We start from the raw sequence: 13651 nt of genomic DNA, 5'->3' as shown, positions 1-13651 counted from the left end.
ACTGTAAGCTGCTACACCACTGAATTTTGTGTCACACTGATTGTTCGGGAGGTTGTTATTTAATTTCCATGTGTTTAGGGAGTTTCTGCGTTTTATTTTGTCAATAATTTTAAGTTTCATTGCACTATTGTCATATAATATTTATGGATAATTCCAATTCCCTTGTATTTATTTAAAACTCCTCTATGTGCTAGTGTACGGCCTACTTTAGAGAACATCCCCTGTGCCCCTGAGAAGAAGGGGTATTCTGACGCCTCTGGGAAGAACACTCTATAGTCTATTTCTTCACAAGTTTGGTTTAGTTCTGTTATTTCCTTGCTGACTTTTTGCCTAGTTGATCTATCTCTTTGTGACAGTGGGATGTTAAAGTCTCCCATTACAATTGTGTTATTGCTCCTTTGATTTTTCATGTCTGTTAAAATTTCTGTTATATAGTTGGGTGTTCCTTCATTGGGTACATATATATTTATGATTGGCATTTTTTACTCTTGCAGTTTTCCCCTAAGACGTATGTAGTGACCTTCTTTATCTCTTTTGATCATTCTTGGTTTGAAGTTGATACTGTCAGAAACAAGAACAGCTAGCCCTGCTTTTTTTTGGGTTCCTGTTGCATGGAATATTTTTTCTCATTCTTTGACTTTCAGTCTATGAGTTTCCTTTTGAGTTCAATGTGTTTCTTATATACAGCTTATTGTTGGAATTTGTTTCTTGGTCCATGCTGCCATTCTGTTTCCTGATTGGTGAGTTGAGGCCATTTACTTTGATGGCTATAACTGCTATGTGTTGCCTTACCTTTGTTAGGTTATTTTCCTGCTATAAGTCCCCTACTCCACCCCCGCCCCATGTAATTGTTCTGCTTGGCGGTTCCTTTCTGCTTTTGTTTTTGAAGTTGAGGTTGTTCCTGTCTCTTTCTAGAAAAACTGTCAGTACTCTTTGTAGGTTTGGTTTGGTGGTCATGAATTTTTTCAGTTGTTATTTGTCATGGGAATATCTAATTTTCCATTAAATTTCATAGATAGTTTTATAGGGTACATCATTCCAGGTTGGAAGCTGTTTTCTTTCAGGACCTGAAATACTCTAAGATTTTATTGATTTGATATTTTATGTTAAGAAATCTCACATGATTCTATGGACTTTTCATTATAGGTGATCTGTTTCTTCTCTCACATGAATTTCCTCAGTTCTTTGTCATGGAAGTATCTTATTTCTCCACTCAATTTGATGGATAGTTTTGCAGGGTACATCAATCTCAGCTGGAAGTTATTCAGGATCTCATTTGTCTCACTCCAAGCTCTTCTTGATTTGATGGCCTGTGCTGAGAAATCTGCCATATTTATGATGGGCTTTCCATTATAGGTGATCTATTTATTTTCTGTAACAGTTTTCAATATTCTGTTCTTTTGCTCAGTTTTTGGAATCTTGATTATTATGTTCTGGAGTATAGATTTATTTTGGTTATGGCTAATTAGAGTTTTAGGTGCCTCAATTACTCTATGTCAGCTTCTTTCCCAGGCTTGGGAAATTGTCTAGTACTACTTCTGCAAATAGTCTTTTTATGTCATTTGTGTTGATTTCTGCTCTTGCGTTGATACCTATCAGTTTTATATTACTTTTCTTTATATCATCTTGCAGTTGTTGAATTGTTATTTCCTGGTTCTCTGCTATCTTTAAGAGAGCCTTCCTTTCACAATGAGTAGCTGAAATGCTGTCTTCAAGATCTGAAAGTCTATCTTCTGGTTTTTTCTAAGCAGTTTGCCAGCTTTCAATGAAGTTCTTGATTTCCTGGAAATCCATTTGAATATGTTTCATGAATTCTAATTCTTTCCTGTATTGTTTGTTCCATGTTTCCATAATTTTTCTCTGCTCTTCTATCTTTTTAATCTATGTCTTTTTTAGATGTGCTGAACAATTCTGTCATGATTGCTGCCACTTCTTTTCTGATCTTCCTTCTGAGAGATTATTTCTGATCTTATTTCTGCGATAGCCTGATACAGTTGTTTCTTTCTTTTTTTTTAAGTAGAAACAGTGTTGCTTTATTAAAATACTGAGTTTATTTCCCATGTATATTTGTCTCCCTACCATCTCCATGTCTGACCACCACCACTACTACTGTGTCTTATCACACAACATTCCATACATACTTAAAACCAAGTAAAGGGTGGAGTTCCATCTTTAAAAACTAAACAGGCGTTTCAGACAACACATTCTTGGCAGTGGGACCTGGACAACATTTATCAAACACAGTAGGGAAAGTTCTCACTTTGCATTATAAAAAGGATAGCCAGATAGCAACTGTTACAGAAATGAAAGAGGACGGAAAACTTTAACAAACTGTTTAAGCTGTTTTCTTAAAGAGACTTCCTCCACTGCCAGAGGTCTTGAATAGCCTCCTGGTCAGTCATCCGGAAACAATTCTTCACATAATTGATGAATTTGGCTTCCACTTTGGGAAGAGAACCACCTTTTTCTATACCTGCTTGTGTTTTTGCTTTAATGTCTTCTACAGAACCAGGTCCTTTCGGTGTTTTAGGACTCTTTTCCTGTTTCTTGAAGGATTCCTGCCCTTTTGATCTTGGCGTTGATGGTTTTGAGTCTTTTCCATTCTGGTTTGATTTCTGTGCATTTTTGGCTGGAGTATCTCGTATTGATTTCTTCACTGGAGCTTTCTCTTCAGTTTCTTCATCATCCTCCTCCTCATCCTCATCCTCCTCATCCTCATCCTCATCATCCTCGTCGTCTTCATCAGCAGTGAGTTTTACTTTTTTCTGTGGAACCTTGCTGCCACCTCCAGGGGCAGATCGCTTTCCACATATACTTAGGAGTTTTACATCTTCTTCCTCTTCCTCTTCCGACTCTGCATCTTCTTCCACAGCTACTAAATGCTGCCCACTAATATGCACAGGCCCTGAGCCACACTTCAACCTTAAGACAACAGGTGGTGTGATTTCAAAGCCCCCAAGGGAAACCGTCGGCTGTGCAGACATTTTCAAAGTTGCCAGTGTTACTCTAATTGGACCGCCTTCATCATTCATAGCCTCTGCCTCAACACTGTGCAGCTCATCCTTTGCACCAGCCCCTAAACTGACGGTTCTTAATGACAACTGGTGCTCATTGTCATCGTTATCCACCTTAAAGTGGTAATCTTTGTCGGCCTTTAGTTCACAACCGAAGAGCTAGTTCTGGGGCCTCAGGGCGCTCATGTCCATGCCCACCGAATCTTCCATGGAGTGGTGGCGCGCACGTAGGTGGGAGAGAACGCGGACGGAAGTGAATGACTACTGCTCCACAGAACAGACACGCAGGACGGAATCACGCCAGGGCTAGAGTTGTTTCTTGACTTCAGTTGCTATCATTTCAGAAATTTCAGGTATCTAACTTCTAAATTATTCTATGTCCTTGTCTCCTGGACTTGTGCTGAGTGGGTGGAGTCTGAGATTGCCTTTTACTCCTTTGTTTTGACATTTTTTTGAAGCTCCCATTGTTCATCTGGGTTCAGTAGTGGTGGTGAGGGGGAGCGGGTCAGCAAGGCTCCCCCAGTAGTGTGGGGTGGGGGTCGGGGTAGGCTCGCCAGAACTCCCACTGTCTGGGGTTCAGCATGGCCTCCCCCAGTGAGGGGCAGGCAAGACACAGCTCAGCAAGGTTCTCACCATGATGCCTGGCAGGTTGACTCTCCGAGAGGTTCCCAGAACTGCGATGGGTCAGGGTGGAGCTTACCAAGGCTCCTCTGATGGTGGAGGGGCAGCTGGAGCGGCATGAGGGCCCTGTGACTGAGGGTGGGGTGGTGGCGGGGCAGGGCTCTCCAGAGCCCGTAGCTGTCTGGGGCTCAGCCTGCCTTCTGCCAGAGGAAATAGTTTACTCATGTTTTTTTTCTTTCTTTTTCCTTCATTGGCTTTGCTGGGAGTTCTTCTTTTTTCCTTTATTCCTTTTTCATTTGTTTTCTTCCTTCTTTTTTATTTTGCTTTATTTTTCTCTCTAATTTTTCTGGGTTTTTTTTTCTGCTATGTTTATCCAACACTATTAATTCTCTTTTACTTCTCAACAGGATTCTCTATCTCTCCTTTCACTCCTCTTTCATTTTGCATTCATTAGTTTTTCAAATTTTACTTTTTTCATTCTCTATTTCCCAATTCCCTCTATCTTTAGGTAATTATTAAGCATTACGAACTTTAGAGAGTTAACTTTTTACTGTTATTGTTGAACATTTTTATATTGTTAGTGGAGGTATAGTTGTTGCATTTAGTAGAGCTACTGTATGTCAGCATTTGATTTGACGTGGTGCTTCTCCTGTAACTAGAGGTTCCTCTTCTATGGTTGGGGTGAACATTATTGATTCTTGAGAAGGATACGTCAACGTCAAGTTTGTTTTTGACACTATTTTATTGCTGAATCTGTTGCTCTTTCCAAGGTGGCAATGCTTACTGATACTCTGCTTACCAATATCTATTTCACCTTTGGGTCACTACCAATATTATGACCTCTTCCCAGATAATTGCATATGTGACTAGATACACTTCAGCCTCTCCTCCCAAATGAACAAGGGTGATCGAGCATGAGACAAAGAGTACTTCATCGGAAAGCAGATACTAGCTAAAGAGAGCTCCACACTAGCAACTGCCTCCCACTGTCATCAGCCTGCAAACCTCAACACAACAGCAACACTGTGGATAAATAAGAGCAGACACAGCTACAAAATGCCCGCCTGAACTCCCAACTCCCCGAAGCCGATCCCTGGGGCATAAAGGGAGAGGACACCAGAAGTCACGAGCCAAATAACTCAAAAGGATAACAGATGGGATTTAAAAAGCACAACAACAAAGTTCTTGGTGAGTTCTAAGAAGATATAACTACATAGCTAATTAACCTAATAAATAAGTGAATCTACAGAAGACACTAACAAAAAGCTAGCTGAGCTAAACAAAATGATAGAAAACATGAACAACAAGTTTAACAAAGAATTAGAATCCACAAAAAGCTATCAAACAGAAATTCAGGATATTAAAATTTCTATCAAAATTATGAGCAGCAGAAGTGAGTCACATGAGGGCACGGCATCCTAACCAGAAGATAGGCTAACATTGCTAACCAGTTAGTCTAAAATACCTTGAAAATAAGAGAACATGAAAACTGCACCCAAGGGGCCGGGGAGGTGGCTCAGTGGAATAAGCGTTTCCCTGGCAAGTGCAAGGCCTGAGTTCAATCCCCGGTCCTGCAAAAAAAAAAAAAAAAAAGAAAGAAAACTGCACCCAAAAGCTGCTATGTGACATAAAGAACGCTAATGTAAGATTTGTCAGAATTAGTAAAAAATCAGAACAAGTGGCATTAAAAAATCTGAAAAGCAGAAAGAAGGGCAAAAAAAATTTACAAAGAAAGGGAAAGAAATTAACACAGAGATAAGTGAAGCCTATAAAATCTCAAATAGCCACAATCAAAAGATACCCTCTCTCTGACACATCATAGGCAAAATACCAGCTGTCTAAGACCAGGAGAGAATCTTAAAAGTTGTTAAAGAAAAGCAACACATCACTTATAAAATGTAGTTCAATATAGTCTTTTTCCTCTGTCTCAATATCAACAGTCTCCATTAGAATCACAGCAGACTTTTCAGTATATTCCTTAAGTTAGGCCAGAAGAGCTTGGAGTGAAGAGCCTCAAGCCCTAAAAGACAACACTTGCCGAAGCAGACTGATCCATCAAGCAAAGCAGCTTTCAAAATTGATGAGAAATAAGATATTTTCATGACAAAAGACACCTTAGACATTCGTGACCACAAAACCAGCACTCCAAACAATTATCATGGGTACCCTGGAAAGAGACAACGAAGCTAATAATTTCAGAAGCTCTAAAAGAATGAATACACCAGCATGGTGAGCAGTTATTTAGAAGGGAAAGAGGGGGACAGTGACCAGGAAATAATGCGGTGATGGAAAGAATTCAGCAGCTAGCAGTAGTAGCTCTCAAGGTGAGCGGCCTTAATTCCCAATCCAAAAACACAAACTGGCAGAATGTATCAGGAAACAAAACCCAACAGTATGTATATGCACAGGACATGTGCTATACAGACATTTGATCCAGGAGGAAATTCATAGACCAAAAATCAAAGGATGGAAAGCAATCTGACATGTAATTAAAACCCCAAAACAATCAAGAGTAGCTACACTACATTCAGATAAAGTGGACTTCAAGCCAAAACTGATAAGAGGTAAAGAGAGTCACTACATATTGGTTAAGAGAACAATTCAGCAAGAAGCAATAACATGTATGCACTGAACACTAGTGTACCCAACTCCATTAAACAAGCACTACTGGACACAACATATCATACAAACATCAACACAATTATGGTGCAGGATCCCAATATCTGACTGTCGTGAATAAACAGGTCAACTAGACAAAAAAGTCAACAAAGAAATGTCAGAGTTGAACCAAACCTTCAGACAAATGGATTTAATAGACATCTACAGTGCTCTACCCAACAACAGAATAATTAGTTTGTTCAGCAGCATGGGACTTTCTCTAAGATAGAACATATACTAGCCAATAAATCAAGCTTAAATAAATGAAAAAATAAAAATTATGCCATGTATATTATCAAATTATAGTGCAATGAAACTAGAAATTAACAGTAAAGAAACTATAAAAATTATGCAAACACATGGAAATTAAACAATACACCTGAGTAATCAACGGGTCACAGAAGAAATTAGACAGTTCCTAGAATCAGATGGTAATGCCCGTATCAGATCCCACCAACACTTATGGGCCACAAGGAAAGAAAGCCTACAAGGAAAGTTTGTAGCTATGAATGCCCACATAAGAAAACAGCCAGCCCAGGTAGGTAACCTAATGATGCATCTCAGCGTCAGAGAAAAACAAGTACAGACTAAATCCAAAGCTAGCACAAGGAAGGAAATTATAAAGATCAGAAGAGGAATTAATGAAATTGAGACCAAAAATACAAATAATTATAGTTCTTTAGAAAAAAAGTAGGCAAACTCTTATTCAGTCTTACAAAAAATCAGGAAAAAAGATCTGAATTAATGCAATTAGAAATGAAAAAAAGTGAAACCAAAACAGACACCACCAAAATCTAGATTGTCAGCAAATACTTCAGTAATCTCTCTTCCACAAATGCACAGAGAAACATGCTTGTACTTAATCCGAAGAGAAACACAATTTCCCTGATCATCTCATTTGACTCCTGGTGACTCCGCTCATCATTAGGACTTATTTGAATCACTCTGAAGATTGGGAAGATCATAAGGGAGGAAGGGCTGGGCTTGCCAGGTGAGGGGGAGGGAACTAGGAACCCTAGTAGTTAATTCAACACTCTGGGAATAGTTGCGATTAGTCTCCCTGAGCTGCCAGAACTCAGAGGCCGAGAGGACTTGCAGGCCACTGTGGCATGTGCATGTCCCCCTGTGCTTCTGTGTGAAGCTGCGTGCCATCTGCCACTGGAAGGCCACTCCCGTGGAACTCTGGTACCTGGGAGAGGCCCTGCGATCTGTTGAAATCCTCTTCGATGGGGAAAAGCTGTTCAACATGAGCAGGTTAAAAATACTCCCAAGTCTACACAAAAGCAATGTCTTACCTTCAAATCCTTGTGTGTTTGAGGGTGTGTGCCCACTCGTTGTCTGAGAAGGCTCCTCTGCTGGCACGTGTCCTGGCTGTGGCCACTTAGGCCTCTCTCCTCACCTAAAGGCAAAGGTGCTGGCCACACAAGCCTGGAGGGAGGAGGAGAAGCTGCTCATGGGACAGCTGGGGACCGGAGGTGGGTCGCGTGCAGCTTGGAGGCTGAATGGAATAGTGTGGGGTCTAAGGCTTCCTCTGGGTCTGACCCTGCGGCTTGAAGGGCATGCCTGAAGCAGGACATGCGGCCACGCTCCTGCCACCCTGGACACCAGCCAGAGGCGCTGCTGGGTGGGGCAGAGCGCTGTCCTGGCTGCTGGACGGCACCCTCATTCCCAAGCAGCCCCCTTTACAGCCCTGCCTGAGCCCAGGCGTGCTGGGTGGGCGACTCCAGCATCTCAGCACTGTGCTCCATGCAGATTTGGGCAAACTCTGCTCACATATTTTCCCTGAAAGTAGTGATGGGTAAGACAAACGGCCGTGCAGGCAGCTGCCTTCCCCGCCGCCGACCCACCCTTTCCTCACAGGTTTGGGCTGGTGCCAAAGCAAAGCTGGCACTGTCTCCCCAGGGCCATGCGTGCCGCCTGGCAGACCTGCAGAGCAGAGAGCAGAGTCAGCCACACGTGACCCCGAGCCCGCCGCTGCCTGCCTCTCCCTCACAAGGAGGCCTGCGGGTGCCAGAGAGGACTGGGCTGTGAGAGGGCCGGGAGGTGGCGACCTGGTCACCCTTGGCACTCCCGGCTAAGCTAAAGTAAAAAGCAAAAGTGCAACTTTTAAAAAAGAGGGAGAAATTAATAAATTATCTGTGAAGAAAAGATATCCAGGCTGGTATTTGATTTTCAATCTCAGTACTAAATGGCAATTAAAGCAATATGTAAAGAGCTCTAAGGTAAAAGACCGGATATTCAGCACGTTTTCAGCACATGTGAATGTCAGCCAAGGTTCAAATGGAAAGGAAAGGTGTGTTTGGATGTGCAAGGACCAAGGAACAACAAACTTGCTCCAGAGAATCATTCTGAGGCGCTCTACGTGAGAGAAAAAGAATTGGAGTAAAGAACTGAACATAAAACGCAGAAAATATGGCCTCGGACACAGAGGGGATCCTCCGGTCTGGCCCCCATGATCTGACACCAGTGTGTGAAAGTTTGTCTGGGTTTTTGTGGGCTCAAGGCCAAATTCAGGCCCTGCTACTACGCTGTGCTGACCACAAGTGGAAATCAACCATGTCTCCTAACAAATTAAACTATCAAAATGCTCAGTGGACAAAAATGCAGATCCATTGTTAATCTGACACCTAAGTATGGCTAAGGAAGTCCCAAGACTTTCCTAAGTCTTTGCAGGGGCACCGCCCTGCAGAAGCTCATGTCCCCAACAGTGGCGACTTTGCCTCCAGGTCTTCGCACACCCTTTGCATTCCCATCAGGCCTGCCCTGGCCCTGCCTAGGTGCCGGCAGCATGACTTCTGGGCTTGGGCACGGTTTACTGTGTACAAGGAGATTTGCTATGCATTTCTATTTTGTTTTGTTTGTTGTCATTTTAGAAATTCACCAACCCTCTTCCCTTCTTACTTGGACAAGATTTTTGTTGAGAATACAGATGGAGTGCTGTCAGGGCTTTTCCCGCAAGCTCAGCACAGTTCTGCAGCTTTTCCGAAAGGCTGGCAAATGACACCCCGGTATTTCCTAATGTTGCACCAGCTTTAAACCAAGCCAGCCAAATGGGGTCTTGGGTGTGTTTGTAGGGCACTGCTCTCTGCTGGGGGTGTGTGCACCTGCACAGGCATGCGGCTGGCCTGTCCCTCAGGAACCGTGTCCACACCACGGTAGTGTGTGCCATGTCTGCACGTCTACACATAGCCCACGTCACAGCTACATGAGTGGCATTTTCACGCATTCTACTTCCCAGCAGCTCTGGAGTGTTTCCCACGCATGCTCAGCAAGGGTGGAGGCGGAACTGAAAGGGGAGGGGGGTGACCCAGCTCAGCCGGGAGAAGGGTGCAGAGAGCTATGTGTGGTCCATGCAGTGAGTAGAGGTGGAGTCACCAGGGGTCTCAGGACAGGAGCCAAGGCAGGCCAATGCTGCTGGTTTGGTTTGCTCCTAGGGGCACAGGACTAGTTTGTGGTAAATAAGTGACATCCACGTGCCTTCCCAAGTCTGTGTCAGGAAATCGTGCTTCCTCTTGTCTCGGCAGTTCAGCGCAGAAAGCACCAGCAGCCAGGCACCAGGCCTGGGCCAGCGTCGTGCAGCCTGGCTCTCGCGGAGCCTGGGGAGCGCAGTCTTTTCCGCTCATCCAGCTCCCTTATCTTGCACTGTGCAGCCCGCCGGCCCTCCTGTGCTCTGCACTAATCCCAGCTTAAGCCGCCCTGTGCAGGGACCTTGCCTCCCGGTGTCGGACCTGGTGCTAGCTGCTTAAAACTCTTGGCCTCAGCTGCAGTGACTCGAGGTCCGTGGCGAGTGCCATCTCTATCCATTACTAAAGAGGCTTCGCCCTCCTCTAATCAGCTCCGCCGGAAGAAAATACTTCTGGTGCACGCCTGTGGCTCTGCGCCTCTCTGTCTGAGTCCTCTAATTTCCAGTCAGAGGTCTAGAGGTGACGGTAATCGTTACAGTCAGCACAGTGCTACGAATCATGGAAGGTGACATCTGTCTAATCTCATTACGGGTGGCAGTCTCTAGGGTGTACCGCCTGATGAGACCTCATTTTACGACAAGGAAACTAAGTCCCCGTAGCTGGCTCCAGGCACAGAGACTTAGACAGAGCTCTCCCACGGCCGCCTGCTGCCACGCACTCCTACGTGTTCTGTGCTCATGCAGCAGCCCAGGGCCTCCTGTCCAGCTGCCCCCTCCGCCTGGCCACTCTGTAGCAGAGGGGGAGACTAACTACAGCGTGCAGCTGCAGGCTGTCACAGGGACTATGGGGAGCTCAGTGGAGTTAGACGGCACCCCAAGCCCAAGACAGCATAGTCTGAGGCTGGGTGCAGGGCTGGGTCGCAGGCAGCCCAGAAGGCTCTGCAGCTGGCACCTGGGACCTCCTCCTTGTGTCTCCCTGGGGATTTGCTTCTAACCTGCTCCGGACAGCATGGCCTGGAGCAGAGTCCGGCACTGGCTCCTGAACATGGTTCTGAGAAGGTCATGTGCAAGGGGTCTTGAAGGGGGCTGAGGGGAACACCTGCTGATTCCTCAGGTGACTTCCTGGCCAGTCCCTAAACAGTGTCCTCTTGGGAAGCAGCTGCAGGCCAAAACCCGCTGGGCCTGAGGGGAGGTGACCCGTCATCTGCCCAAGGTTACTCTAAGGTTGGTGTACACAACTTTCCAAATATTTGAAAATATTTTAAACAGGCAGTGGTGAAGGTGCAAACGCAGCGTGGGCTCATTCTGGCCACAAGTCCCAGGCACCGTCTTCGCAGGTGCGTCCTGTGGCTCTGAGCTGCACTGTGGCACGGACTCTGGCCTTGGGCCTCTCACAGCCCAGCTGGGGACACACTGCGCCAGTCGAAGAGCAGGGACTGCTCCCGCACACAGCAAGGACACCATCTCATCCTGCTAAAGTGAAGGCCAGCAGAACAGCGTGGCTGCTGGCCGCAGACACTGCCCAGCCCCACACACAAGGCTGGCTGAACGTGGGGGCAGCTCTGGGGTGGGGGACCATCACCTGCAGGTAGAGCACTTAACAGGGGCAGATTCCATCCCACGCCCATAAAGCACTCCTGCCCCCCACTGCCCTGCGAGGCACCAGAGCCCTTGTTCTCCACGTGGCTCCCCAACTGCCTTCAGCTGCTTTCCCCAGACAGACGAAGTAAAGCTCATTGTTTCTCCATGTTTGGCCTCATAGACTCCAAAGAAACAGTCACCTGTTCCTGTCCTCAGCACTTGAGCCACGGAGGTGACAAATGTCCCCTGCATGCCCCTTAGAGTGCACAAAAGCCAACCTGGGCTGAGCTTGTGCAGATAGGGGAGCTCAGCCCTGCCCAGTGAGTGCTGCTTCACTTCGTGGGCCACAGGACTGAGCAAGGGCACAGAGCTTTCGGATGCTCTGCATGTCCTTGACCCAGCAAGGGACGGGTGAGCTCCACTCCGAGGGGCTCCAGCAGCATGCATCTGCTGCTCCCCTGGTCCCCGCACTAGGAGCGCAGCTGGGGCGGCTCTGCCGGGGATGTGCCACTTGAAGGCTGGGCCAGGGAAGCCCACCCAGGACCCCTCCCCAGTCGGCTGCCCCTCCCCACGTGGGCGCGCAGGGCCGCCGTGTCCCTCCACACCATTGCTGGCGAGCACTTTCCGCTGACTTTCAGTGCTGCCCTGGACTTGCCTGCCTGGATAAGCCCTGCTTGGTCACACAGAGCAACCCTTTCCAAGTGGTTTCGGTTGATTTGCCAGTATTTGGCTGAGAAGCTTCTGAATTATGTTCATGAAGATATTTGCCAATAGCAGTCTATCTTCTTGAACTGTCTTCGCTGGGCTTTTTTTCTGTGTAACAGTCACTGGATAAAGGTCTCTTCTGTTTTCCTGCGACGGATTTTAGAGACTTGGTATTATTTCTTCTTAGATGCTGGTAGAATTTCCAGTCAAACAATTGAGGCTTAGAGTTTGTGTCGTAGAAAGGTTTTAATTGAAAATTGAATTTGTTAGTAGACATTGGACTGCCAGCGACATGTGCCTCTGCTCGGGCGGGTTTTGGCTACGTCTCTACCACCAGGAGCCCCAGCTTTTCACGTCTGTGGTGACTTCACCACCACTTCAGGGTGGCCAGCATCTGTGTGGTGTTCGTGCCTCCTGCCCAACCCTGGCAACTGTCGCGTGGCCTTTTCAGACCTTGCTCACCCTCCAGGTGTCAGTGTGATTTAGCTTTACAAGAGCCATCTTTCGGACGCACAGATTTTAACTGCTTTTCTGTTTTCAGCTTACCTGGCTTAGCCCTCGTCTTTATTTTATTCCTTACCTTACTTTGGGTGTCATTCACTCGTCCTCACCTCATCTCTGTAGGTAAGCGATTAGCAATCTGGGGCTCTGTTGTGCTCTACCGAGCTACTTCATGCCACACATTCCTGATGCATTTGTTACAAATGCCCCCCGAAGCATCATTGAGCCACCTCTACCTTTCCTGTTATCGTTGCTTTGCCCTTTGAGACAGGGTCTCACTGCGCAGTTCGGGTGGCCTCAGGCTCGCCATGGTCCTTCTGCCTCAGCCTCCCGAGTGCCGGGGTGACAGGCCTGGCTTGCCATCGAGACCTATTCTTTGAGCCATGGGTTTTTAGAAGGGTTTGTTGACCTCAAGCACTCGTGGCCCATTTATGATTCTTCTGCTAAGTCTGCTCTGCCTGTCATATCCAGAGACTGGGTCGTGAAGGACTCATATATGGTCTAACGCCTAAGCTCTCTTCCGTGCCCCAGAACGTGGCTATCTCTGCGAATGTGTGTCTGCCGTGGAGAAGAGAAGGGGCTGCCCCTCCTGGTGCTCCGCTGTGTGCTCCGCTCTCCCGTCTCTGCCAATTTCTCCCCTGGCTCACTCTGCTGCCACAGAGACCGCAAGTGCAGTCCCTGCTGCCGTGTGCTTGTGTGGGCCTGTGCCAGGTGTCCCGGAGCTCTGCTCTTGGGCCACAGACACGGGTGACGTCTTCAGAGTTGGCCCTGTGACCTCTGCACATGGTTCCTTTTTCCCTGCTCACCCACCCTGCCCTGGAGCCTGCATCTGCTGCTGACTCGGCAATCCAACTTCGCGGTATAGCGTTTGCATCTTGGTCCTGTCCTGGGCCTCTGCTTTAAATCCATGTCACTGCGATAGGTAGCATAAAGTTCTGTCTTTGTTTCTAACCCAGTCTGATGTAGGGTGTCCTTCAATAGTGTCCAAACCGGTGTGTGTGGCGTAGCCATCGATCAGCCGGTATGGGCCTGCTGCCTCAGCGCTTGCTCTGCCGTCAGCCTGCTCTCCGTGCTGTCCCGGTTTCTATCTGTCCCTTTGCTCCGGGGTTACAGTTCGAGTTCTCCTTTGGTCTTCCCATCGCCTTTTTCGATTTACCTCCCTTGGCCT

General features: G+C 46.7%; 1 pseudogene; it reads right to left on the bottom strand.

Annotated features, from left to right (window-relative positions):
- Positions 1 to 2135: 2135 nt before the first annotated feature.
- On the bottom strand, positions 2136 to 3224 carry LOC101576870 (annotated as a pseudogene).
- Between the last annotated feature and the right edge of the window lie 10427 nt (positions 3225 to 13651).

This window comes from Octodon degus, unplaced genomic scaffold (genome assembly GCF_000260255.1).
Source record: "Octodon degus isolate 3935 unplaced genomic scaffold, OctDeg1.0 scaffold00039, whole genome shotgun sequence".
Lineage (NCBI taxonomy): Eukaryota > Metazoa > Chordata > Mammalia > Rodentia > Octodontidae > Octodon > Octodon degus.
The sequence above is the reverse complement of the archived record's forward strand: the minus strand, read 5'-3'. Positions and strand labels throughout refer to the sequence as shown.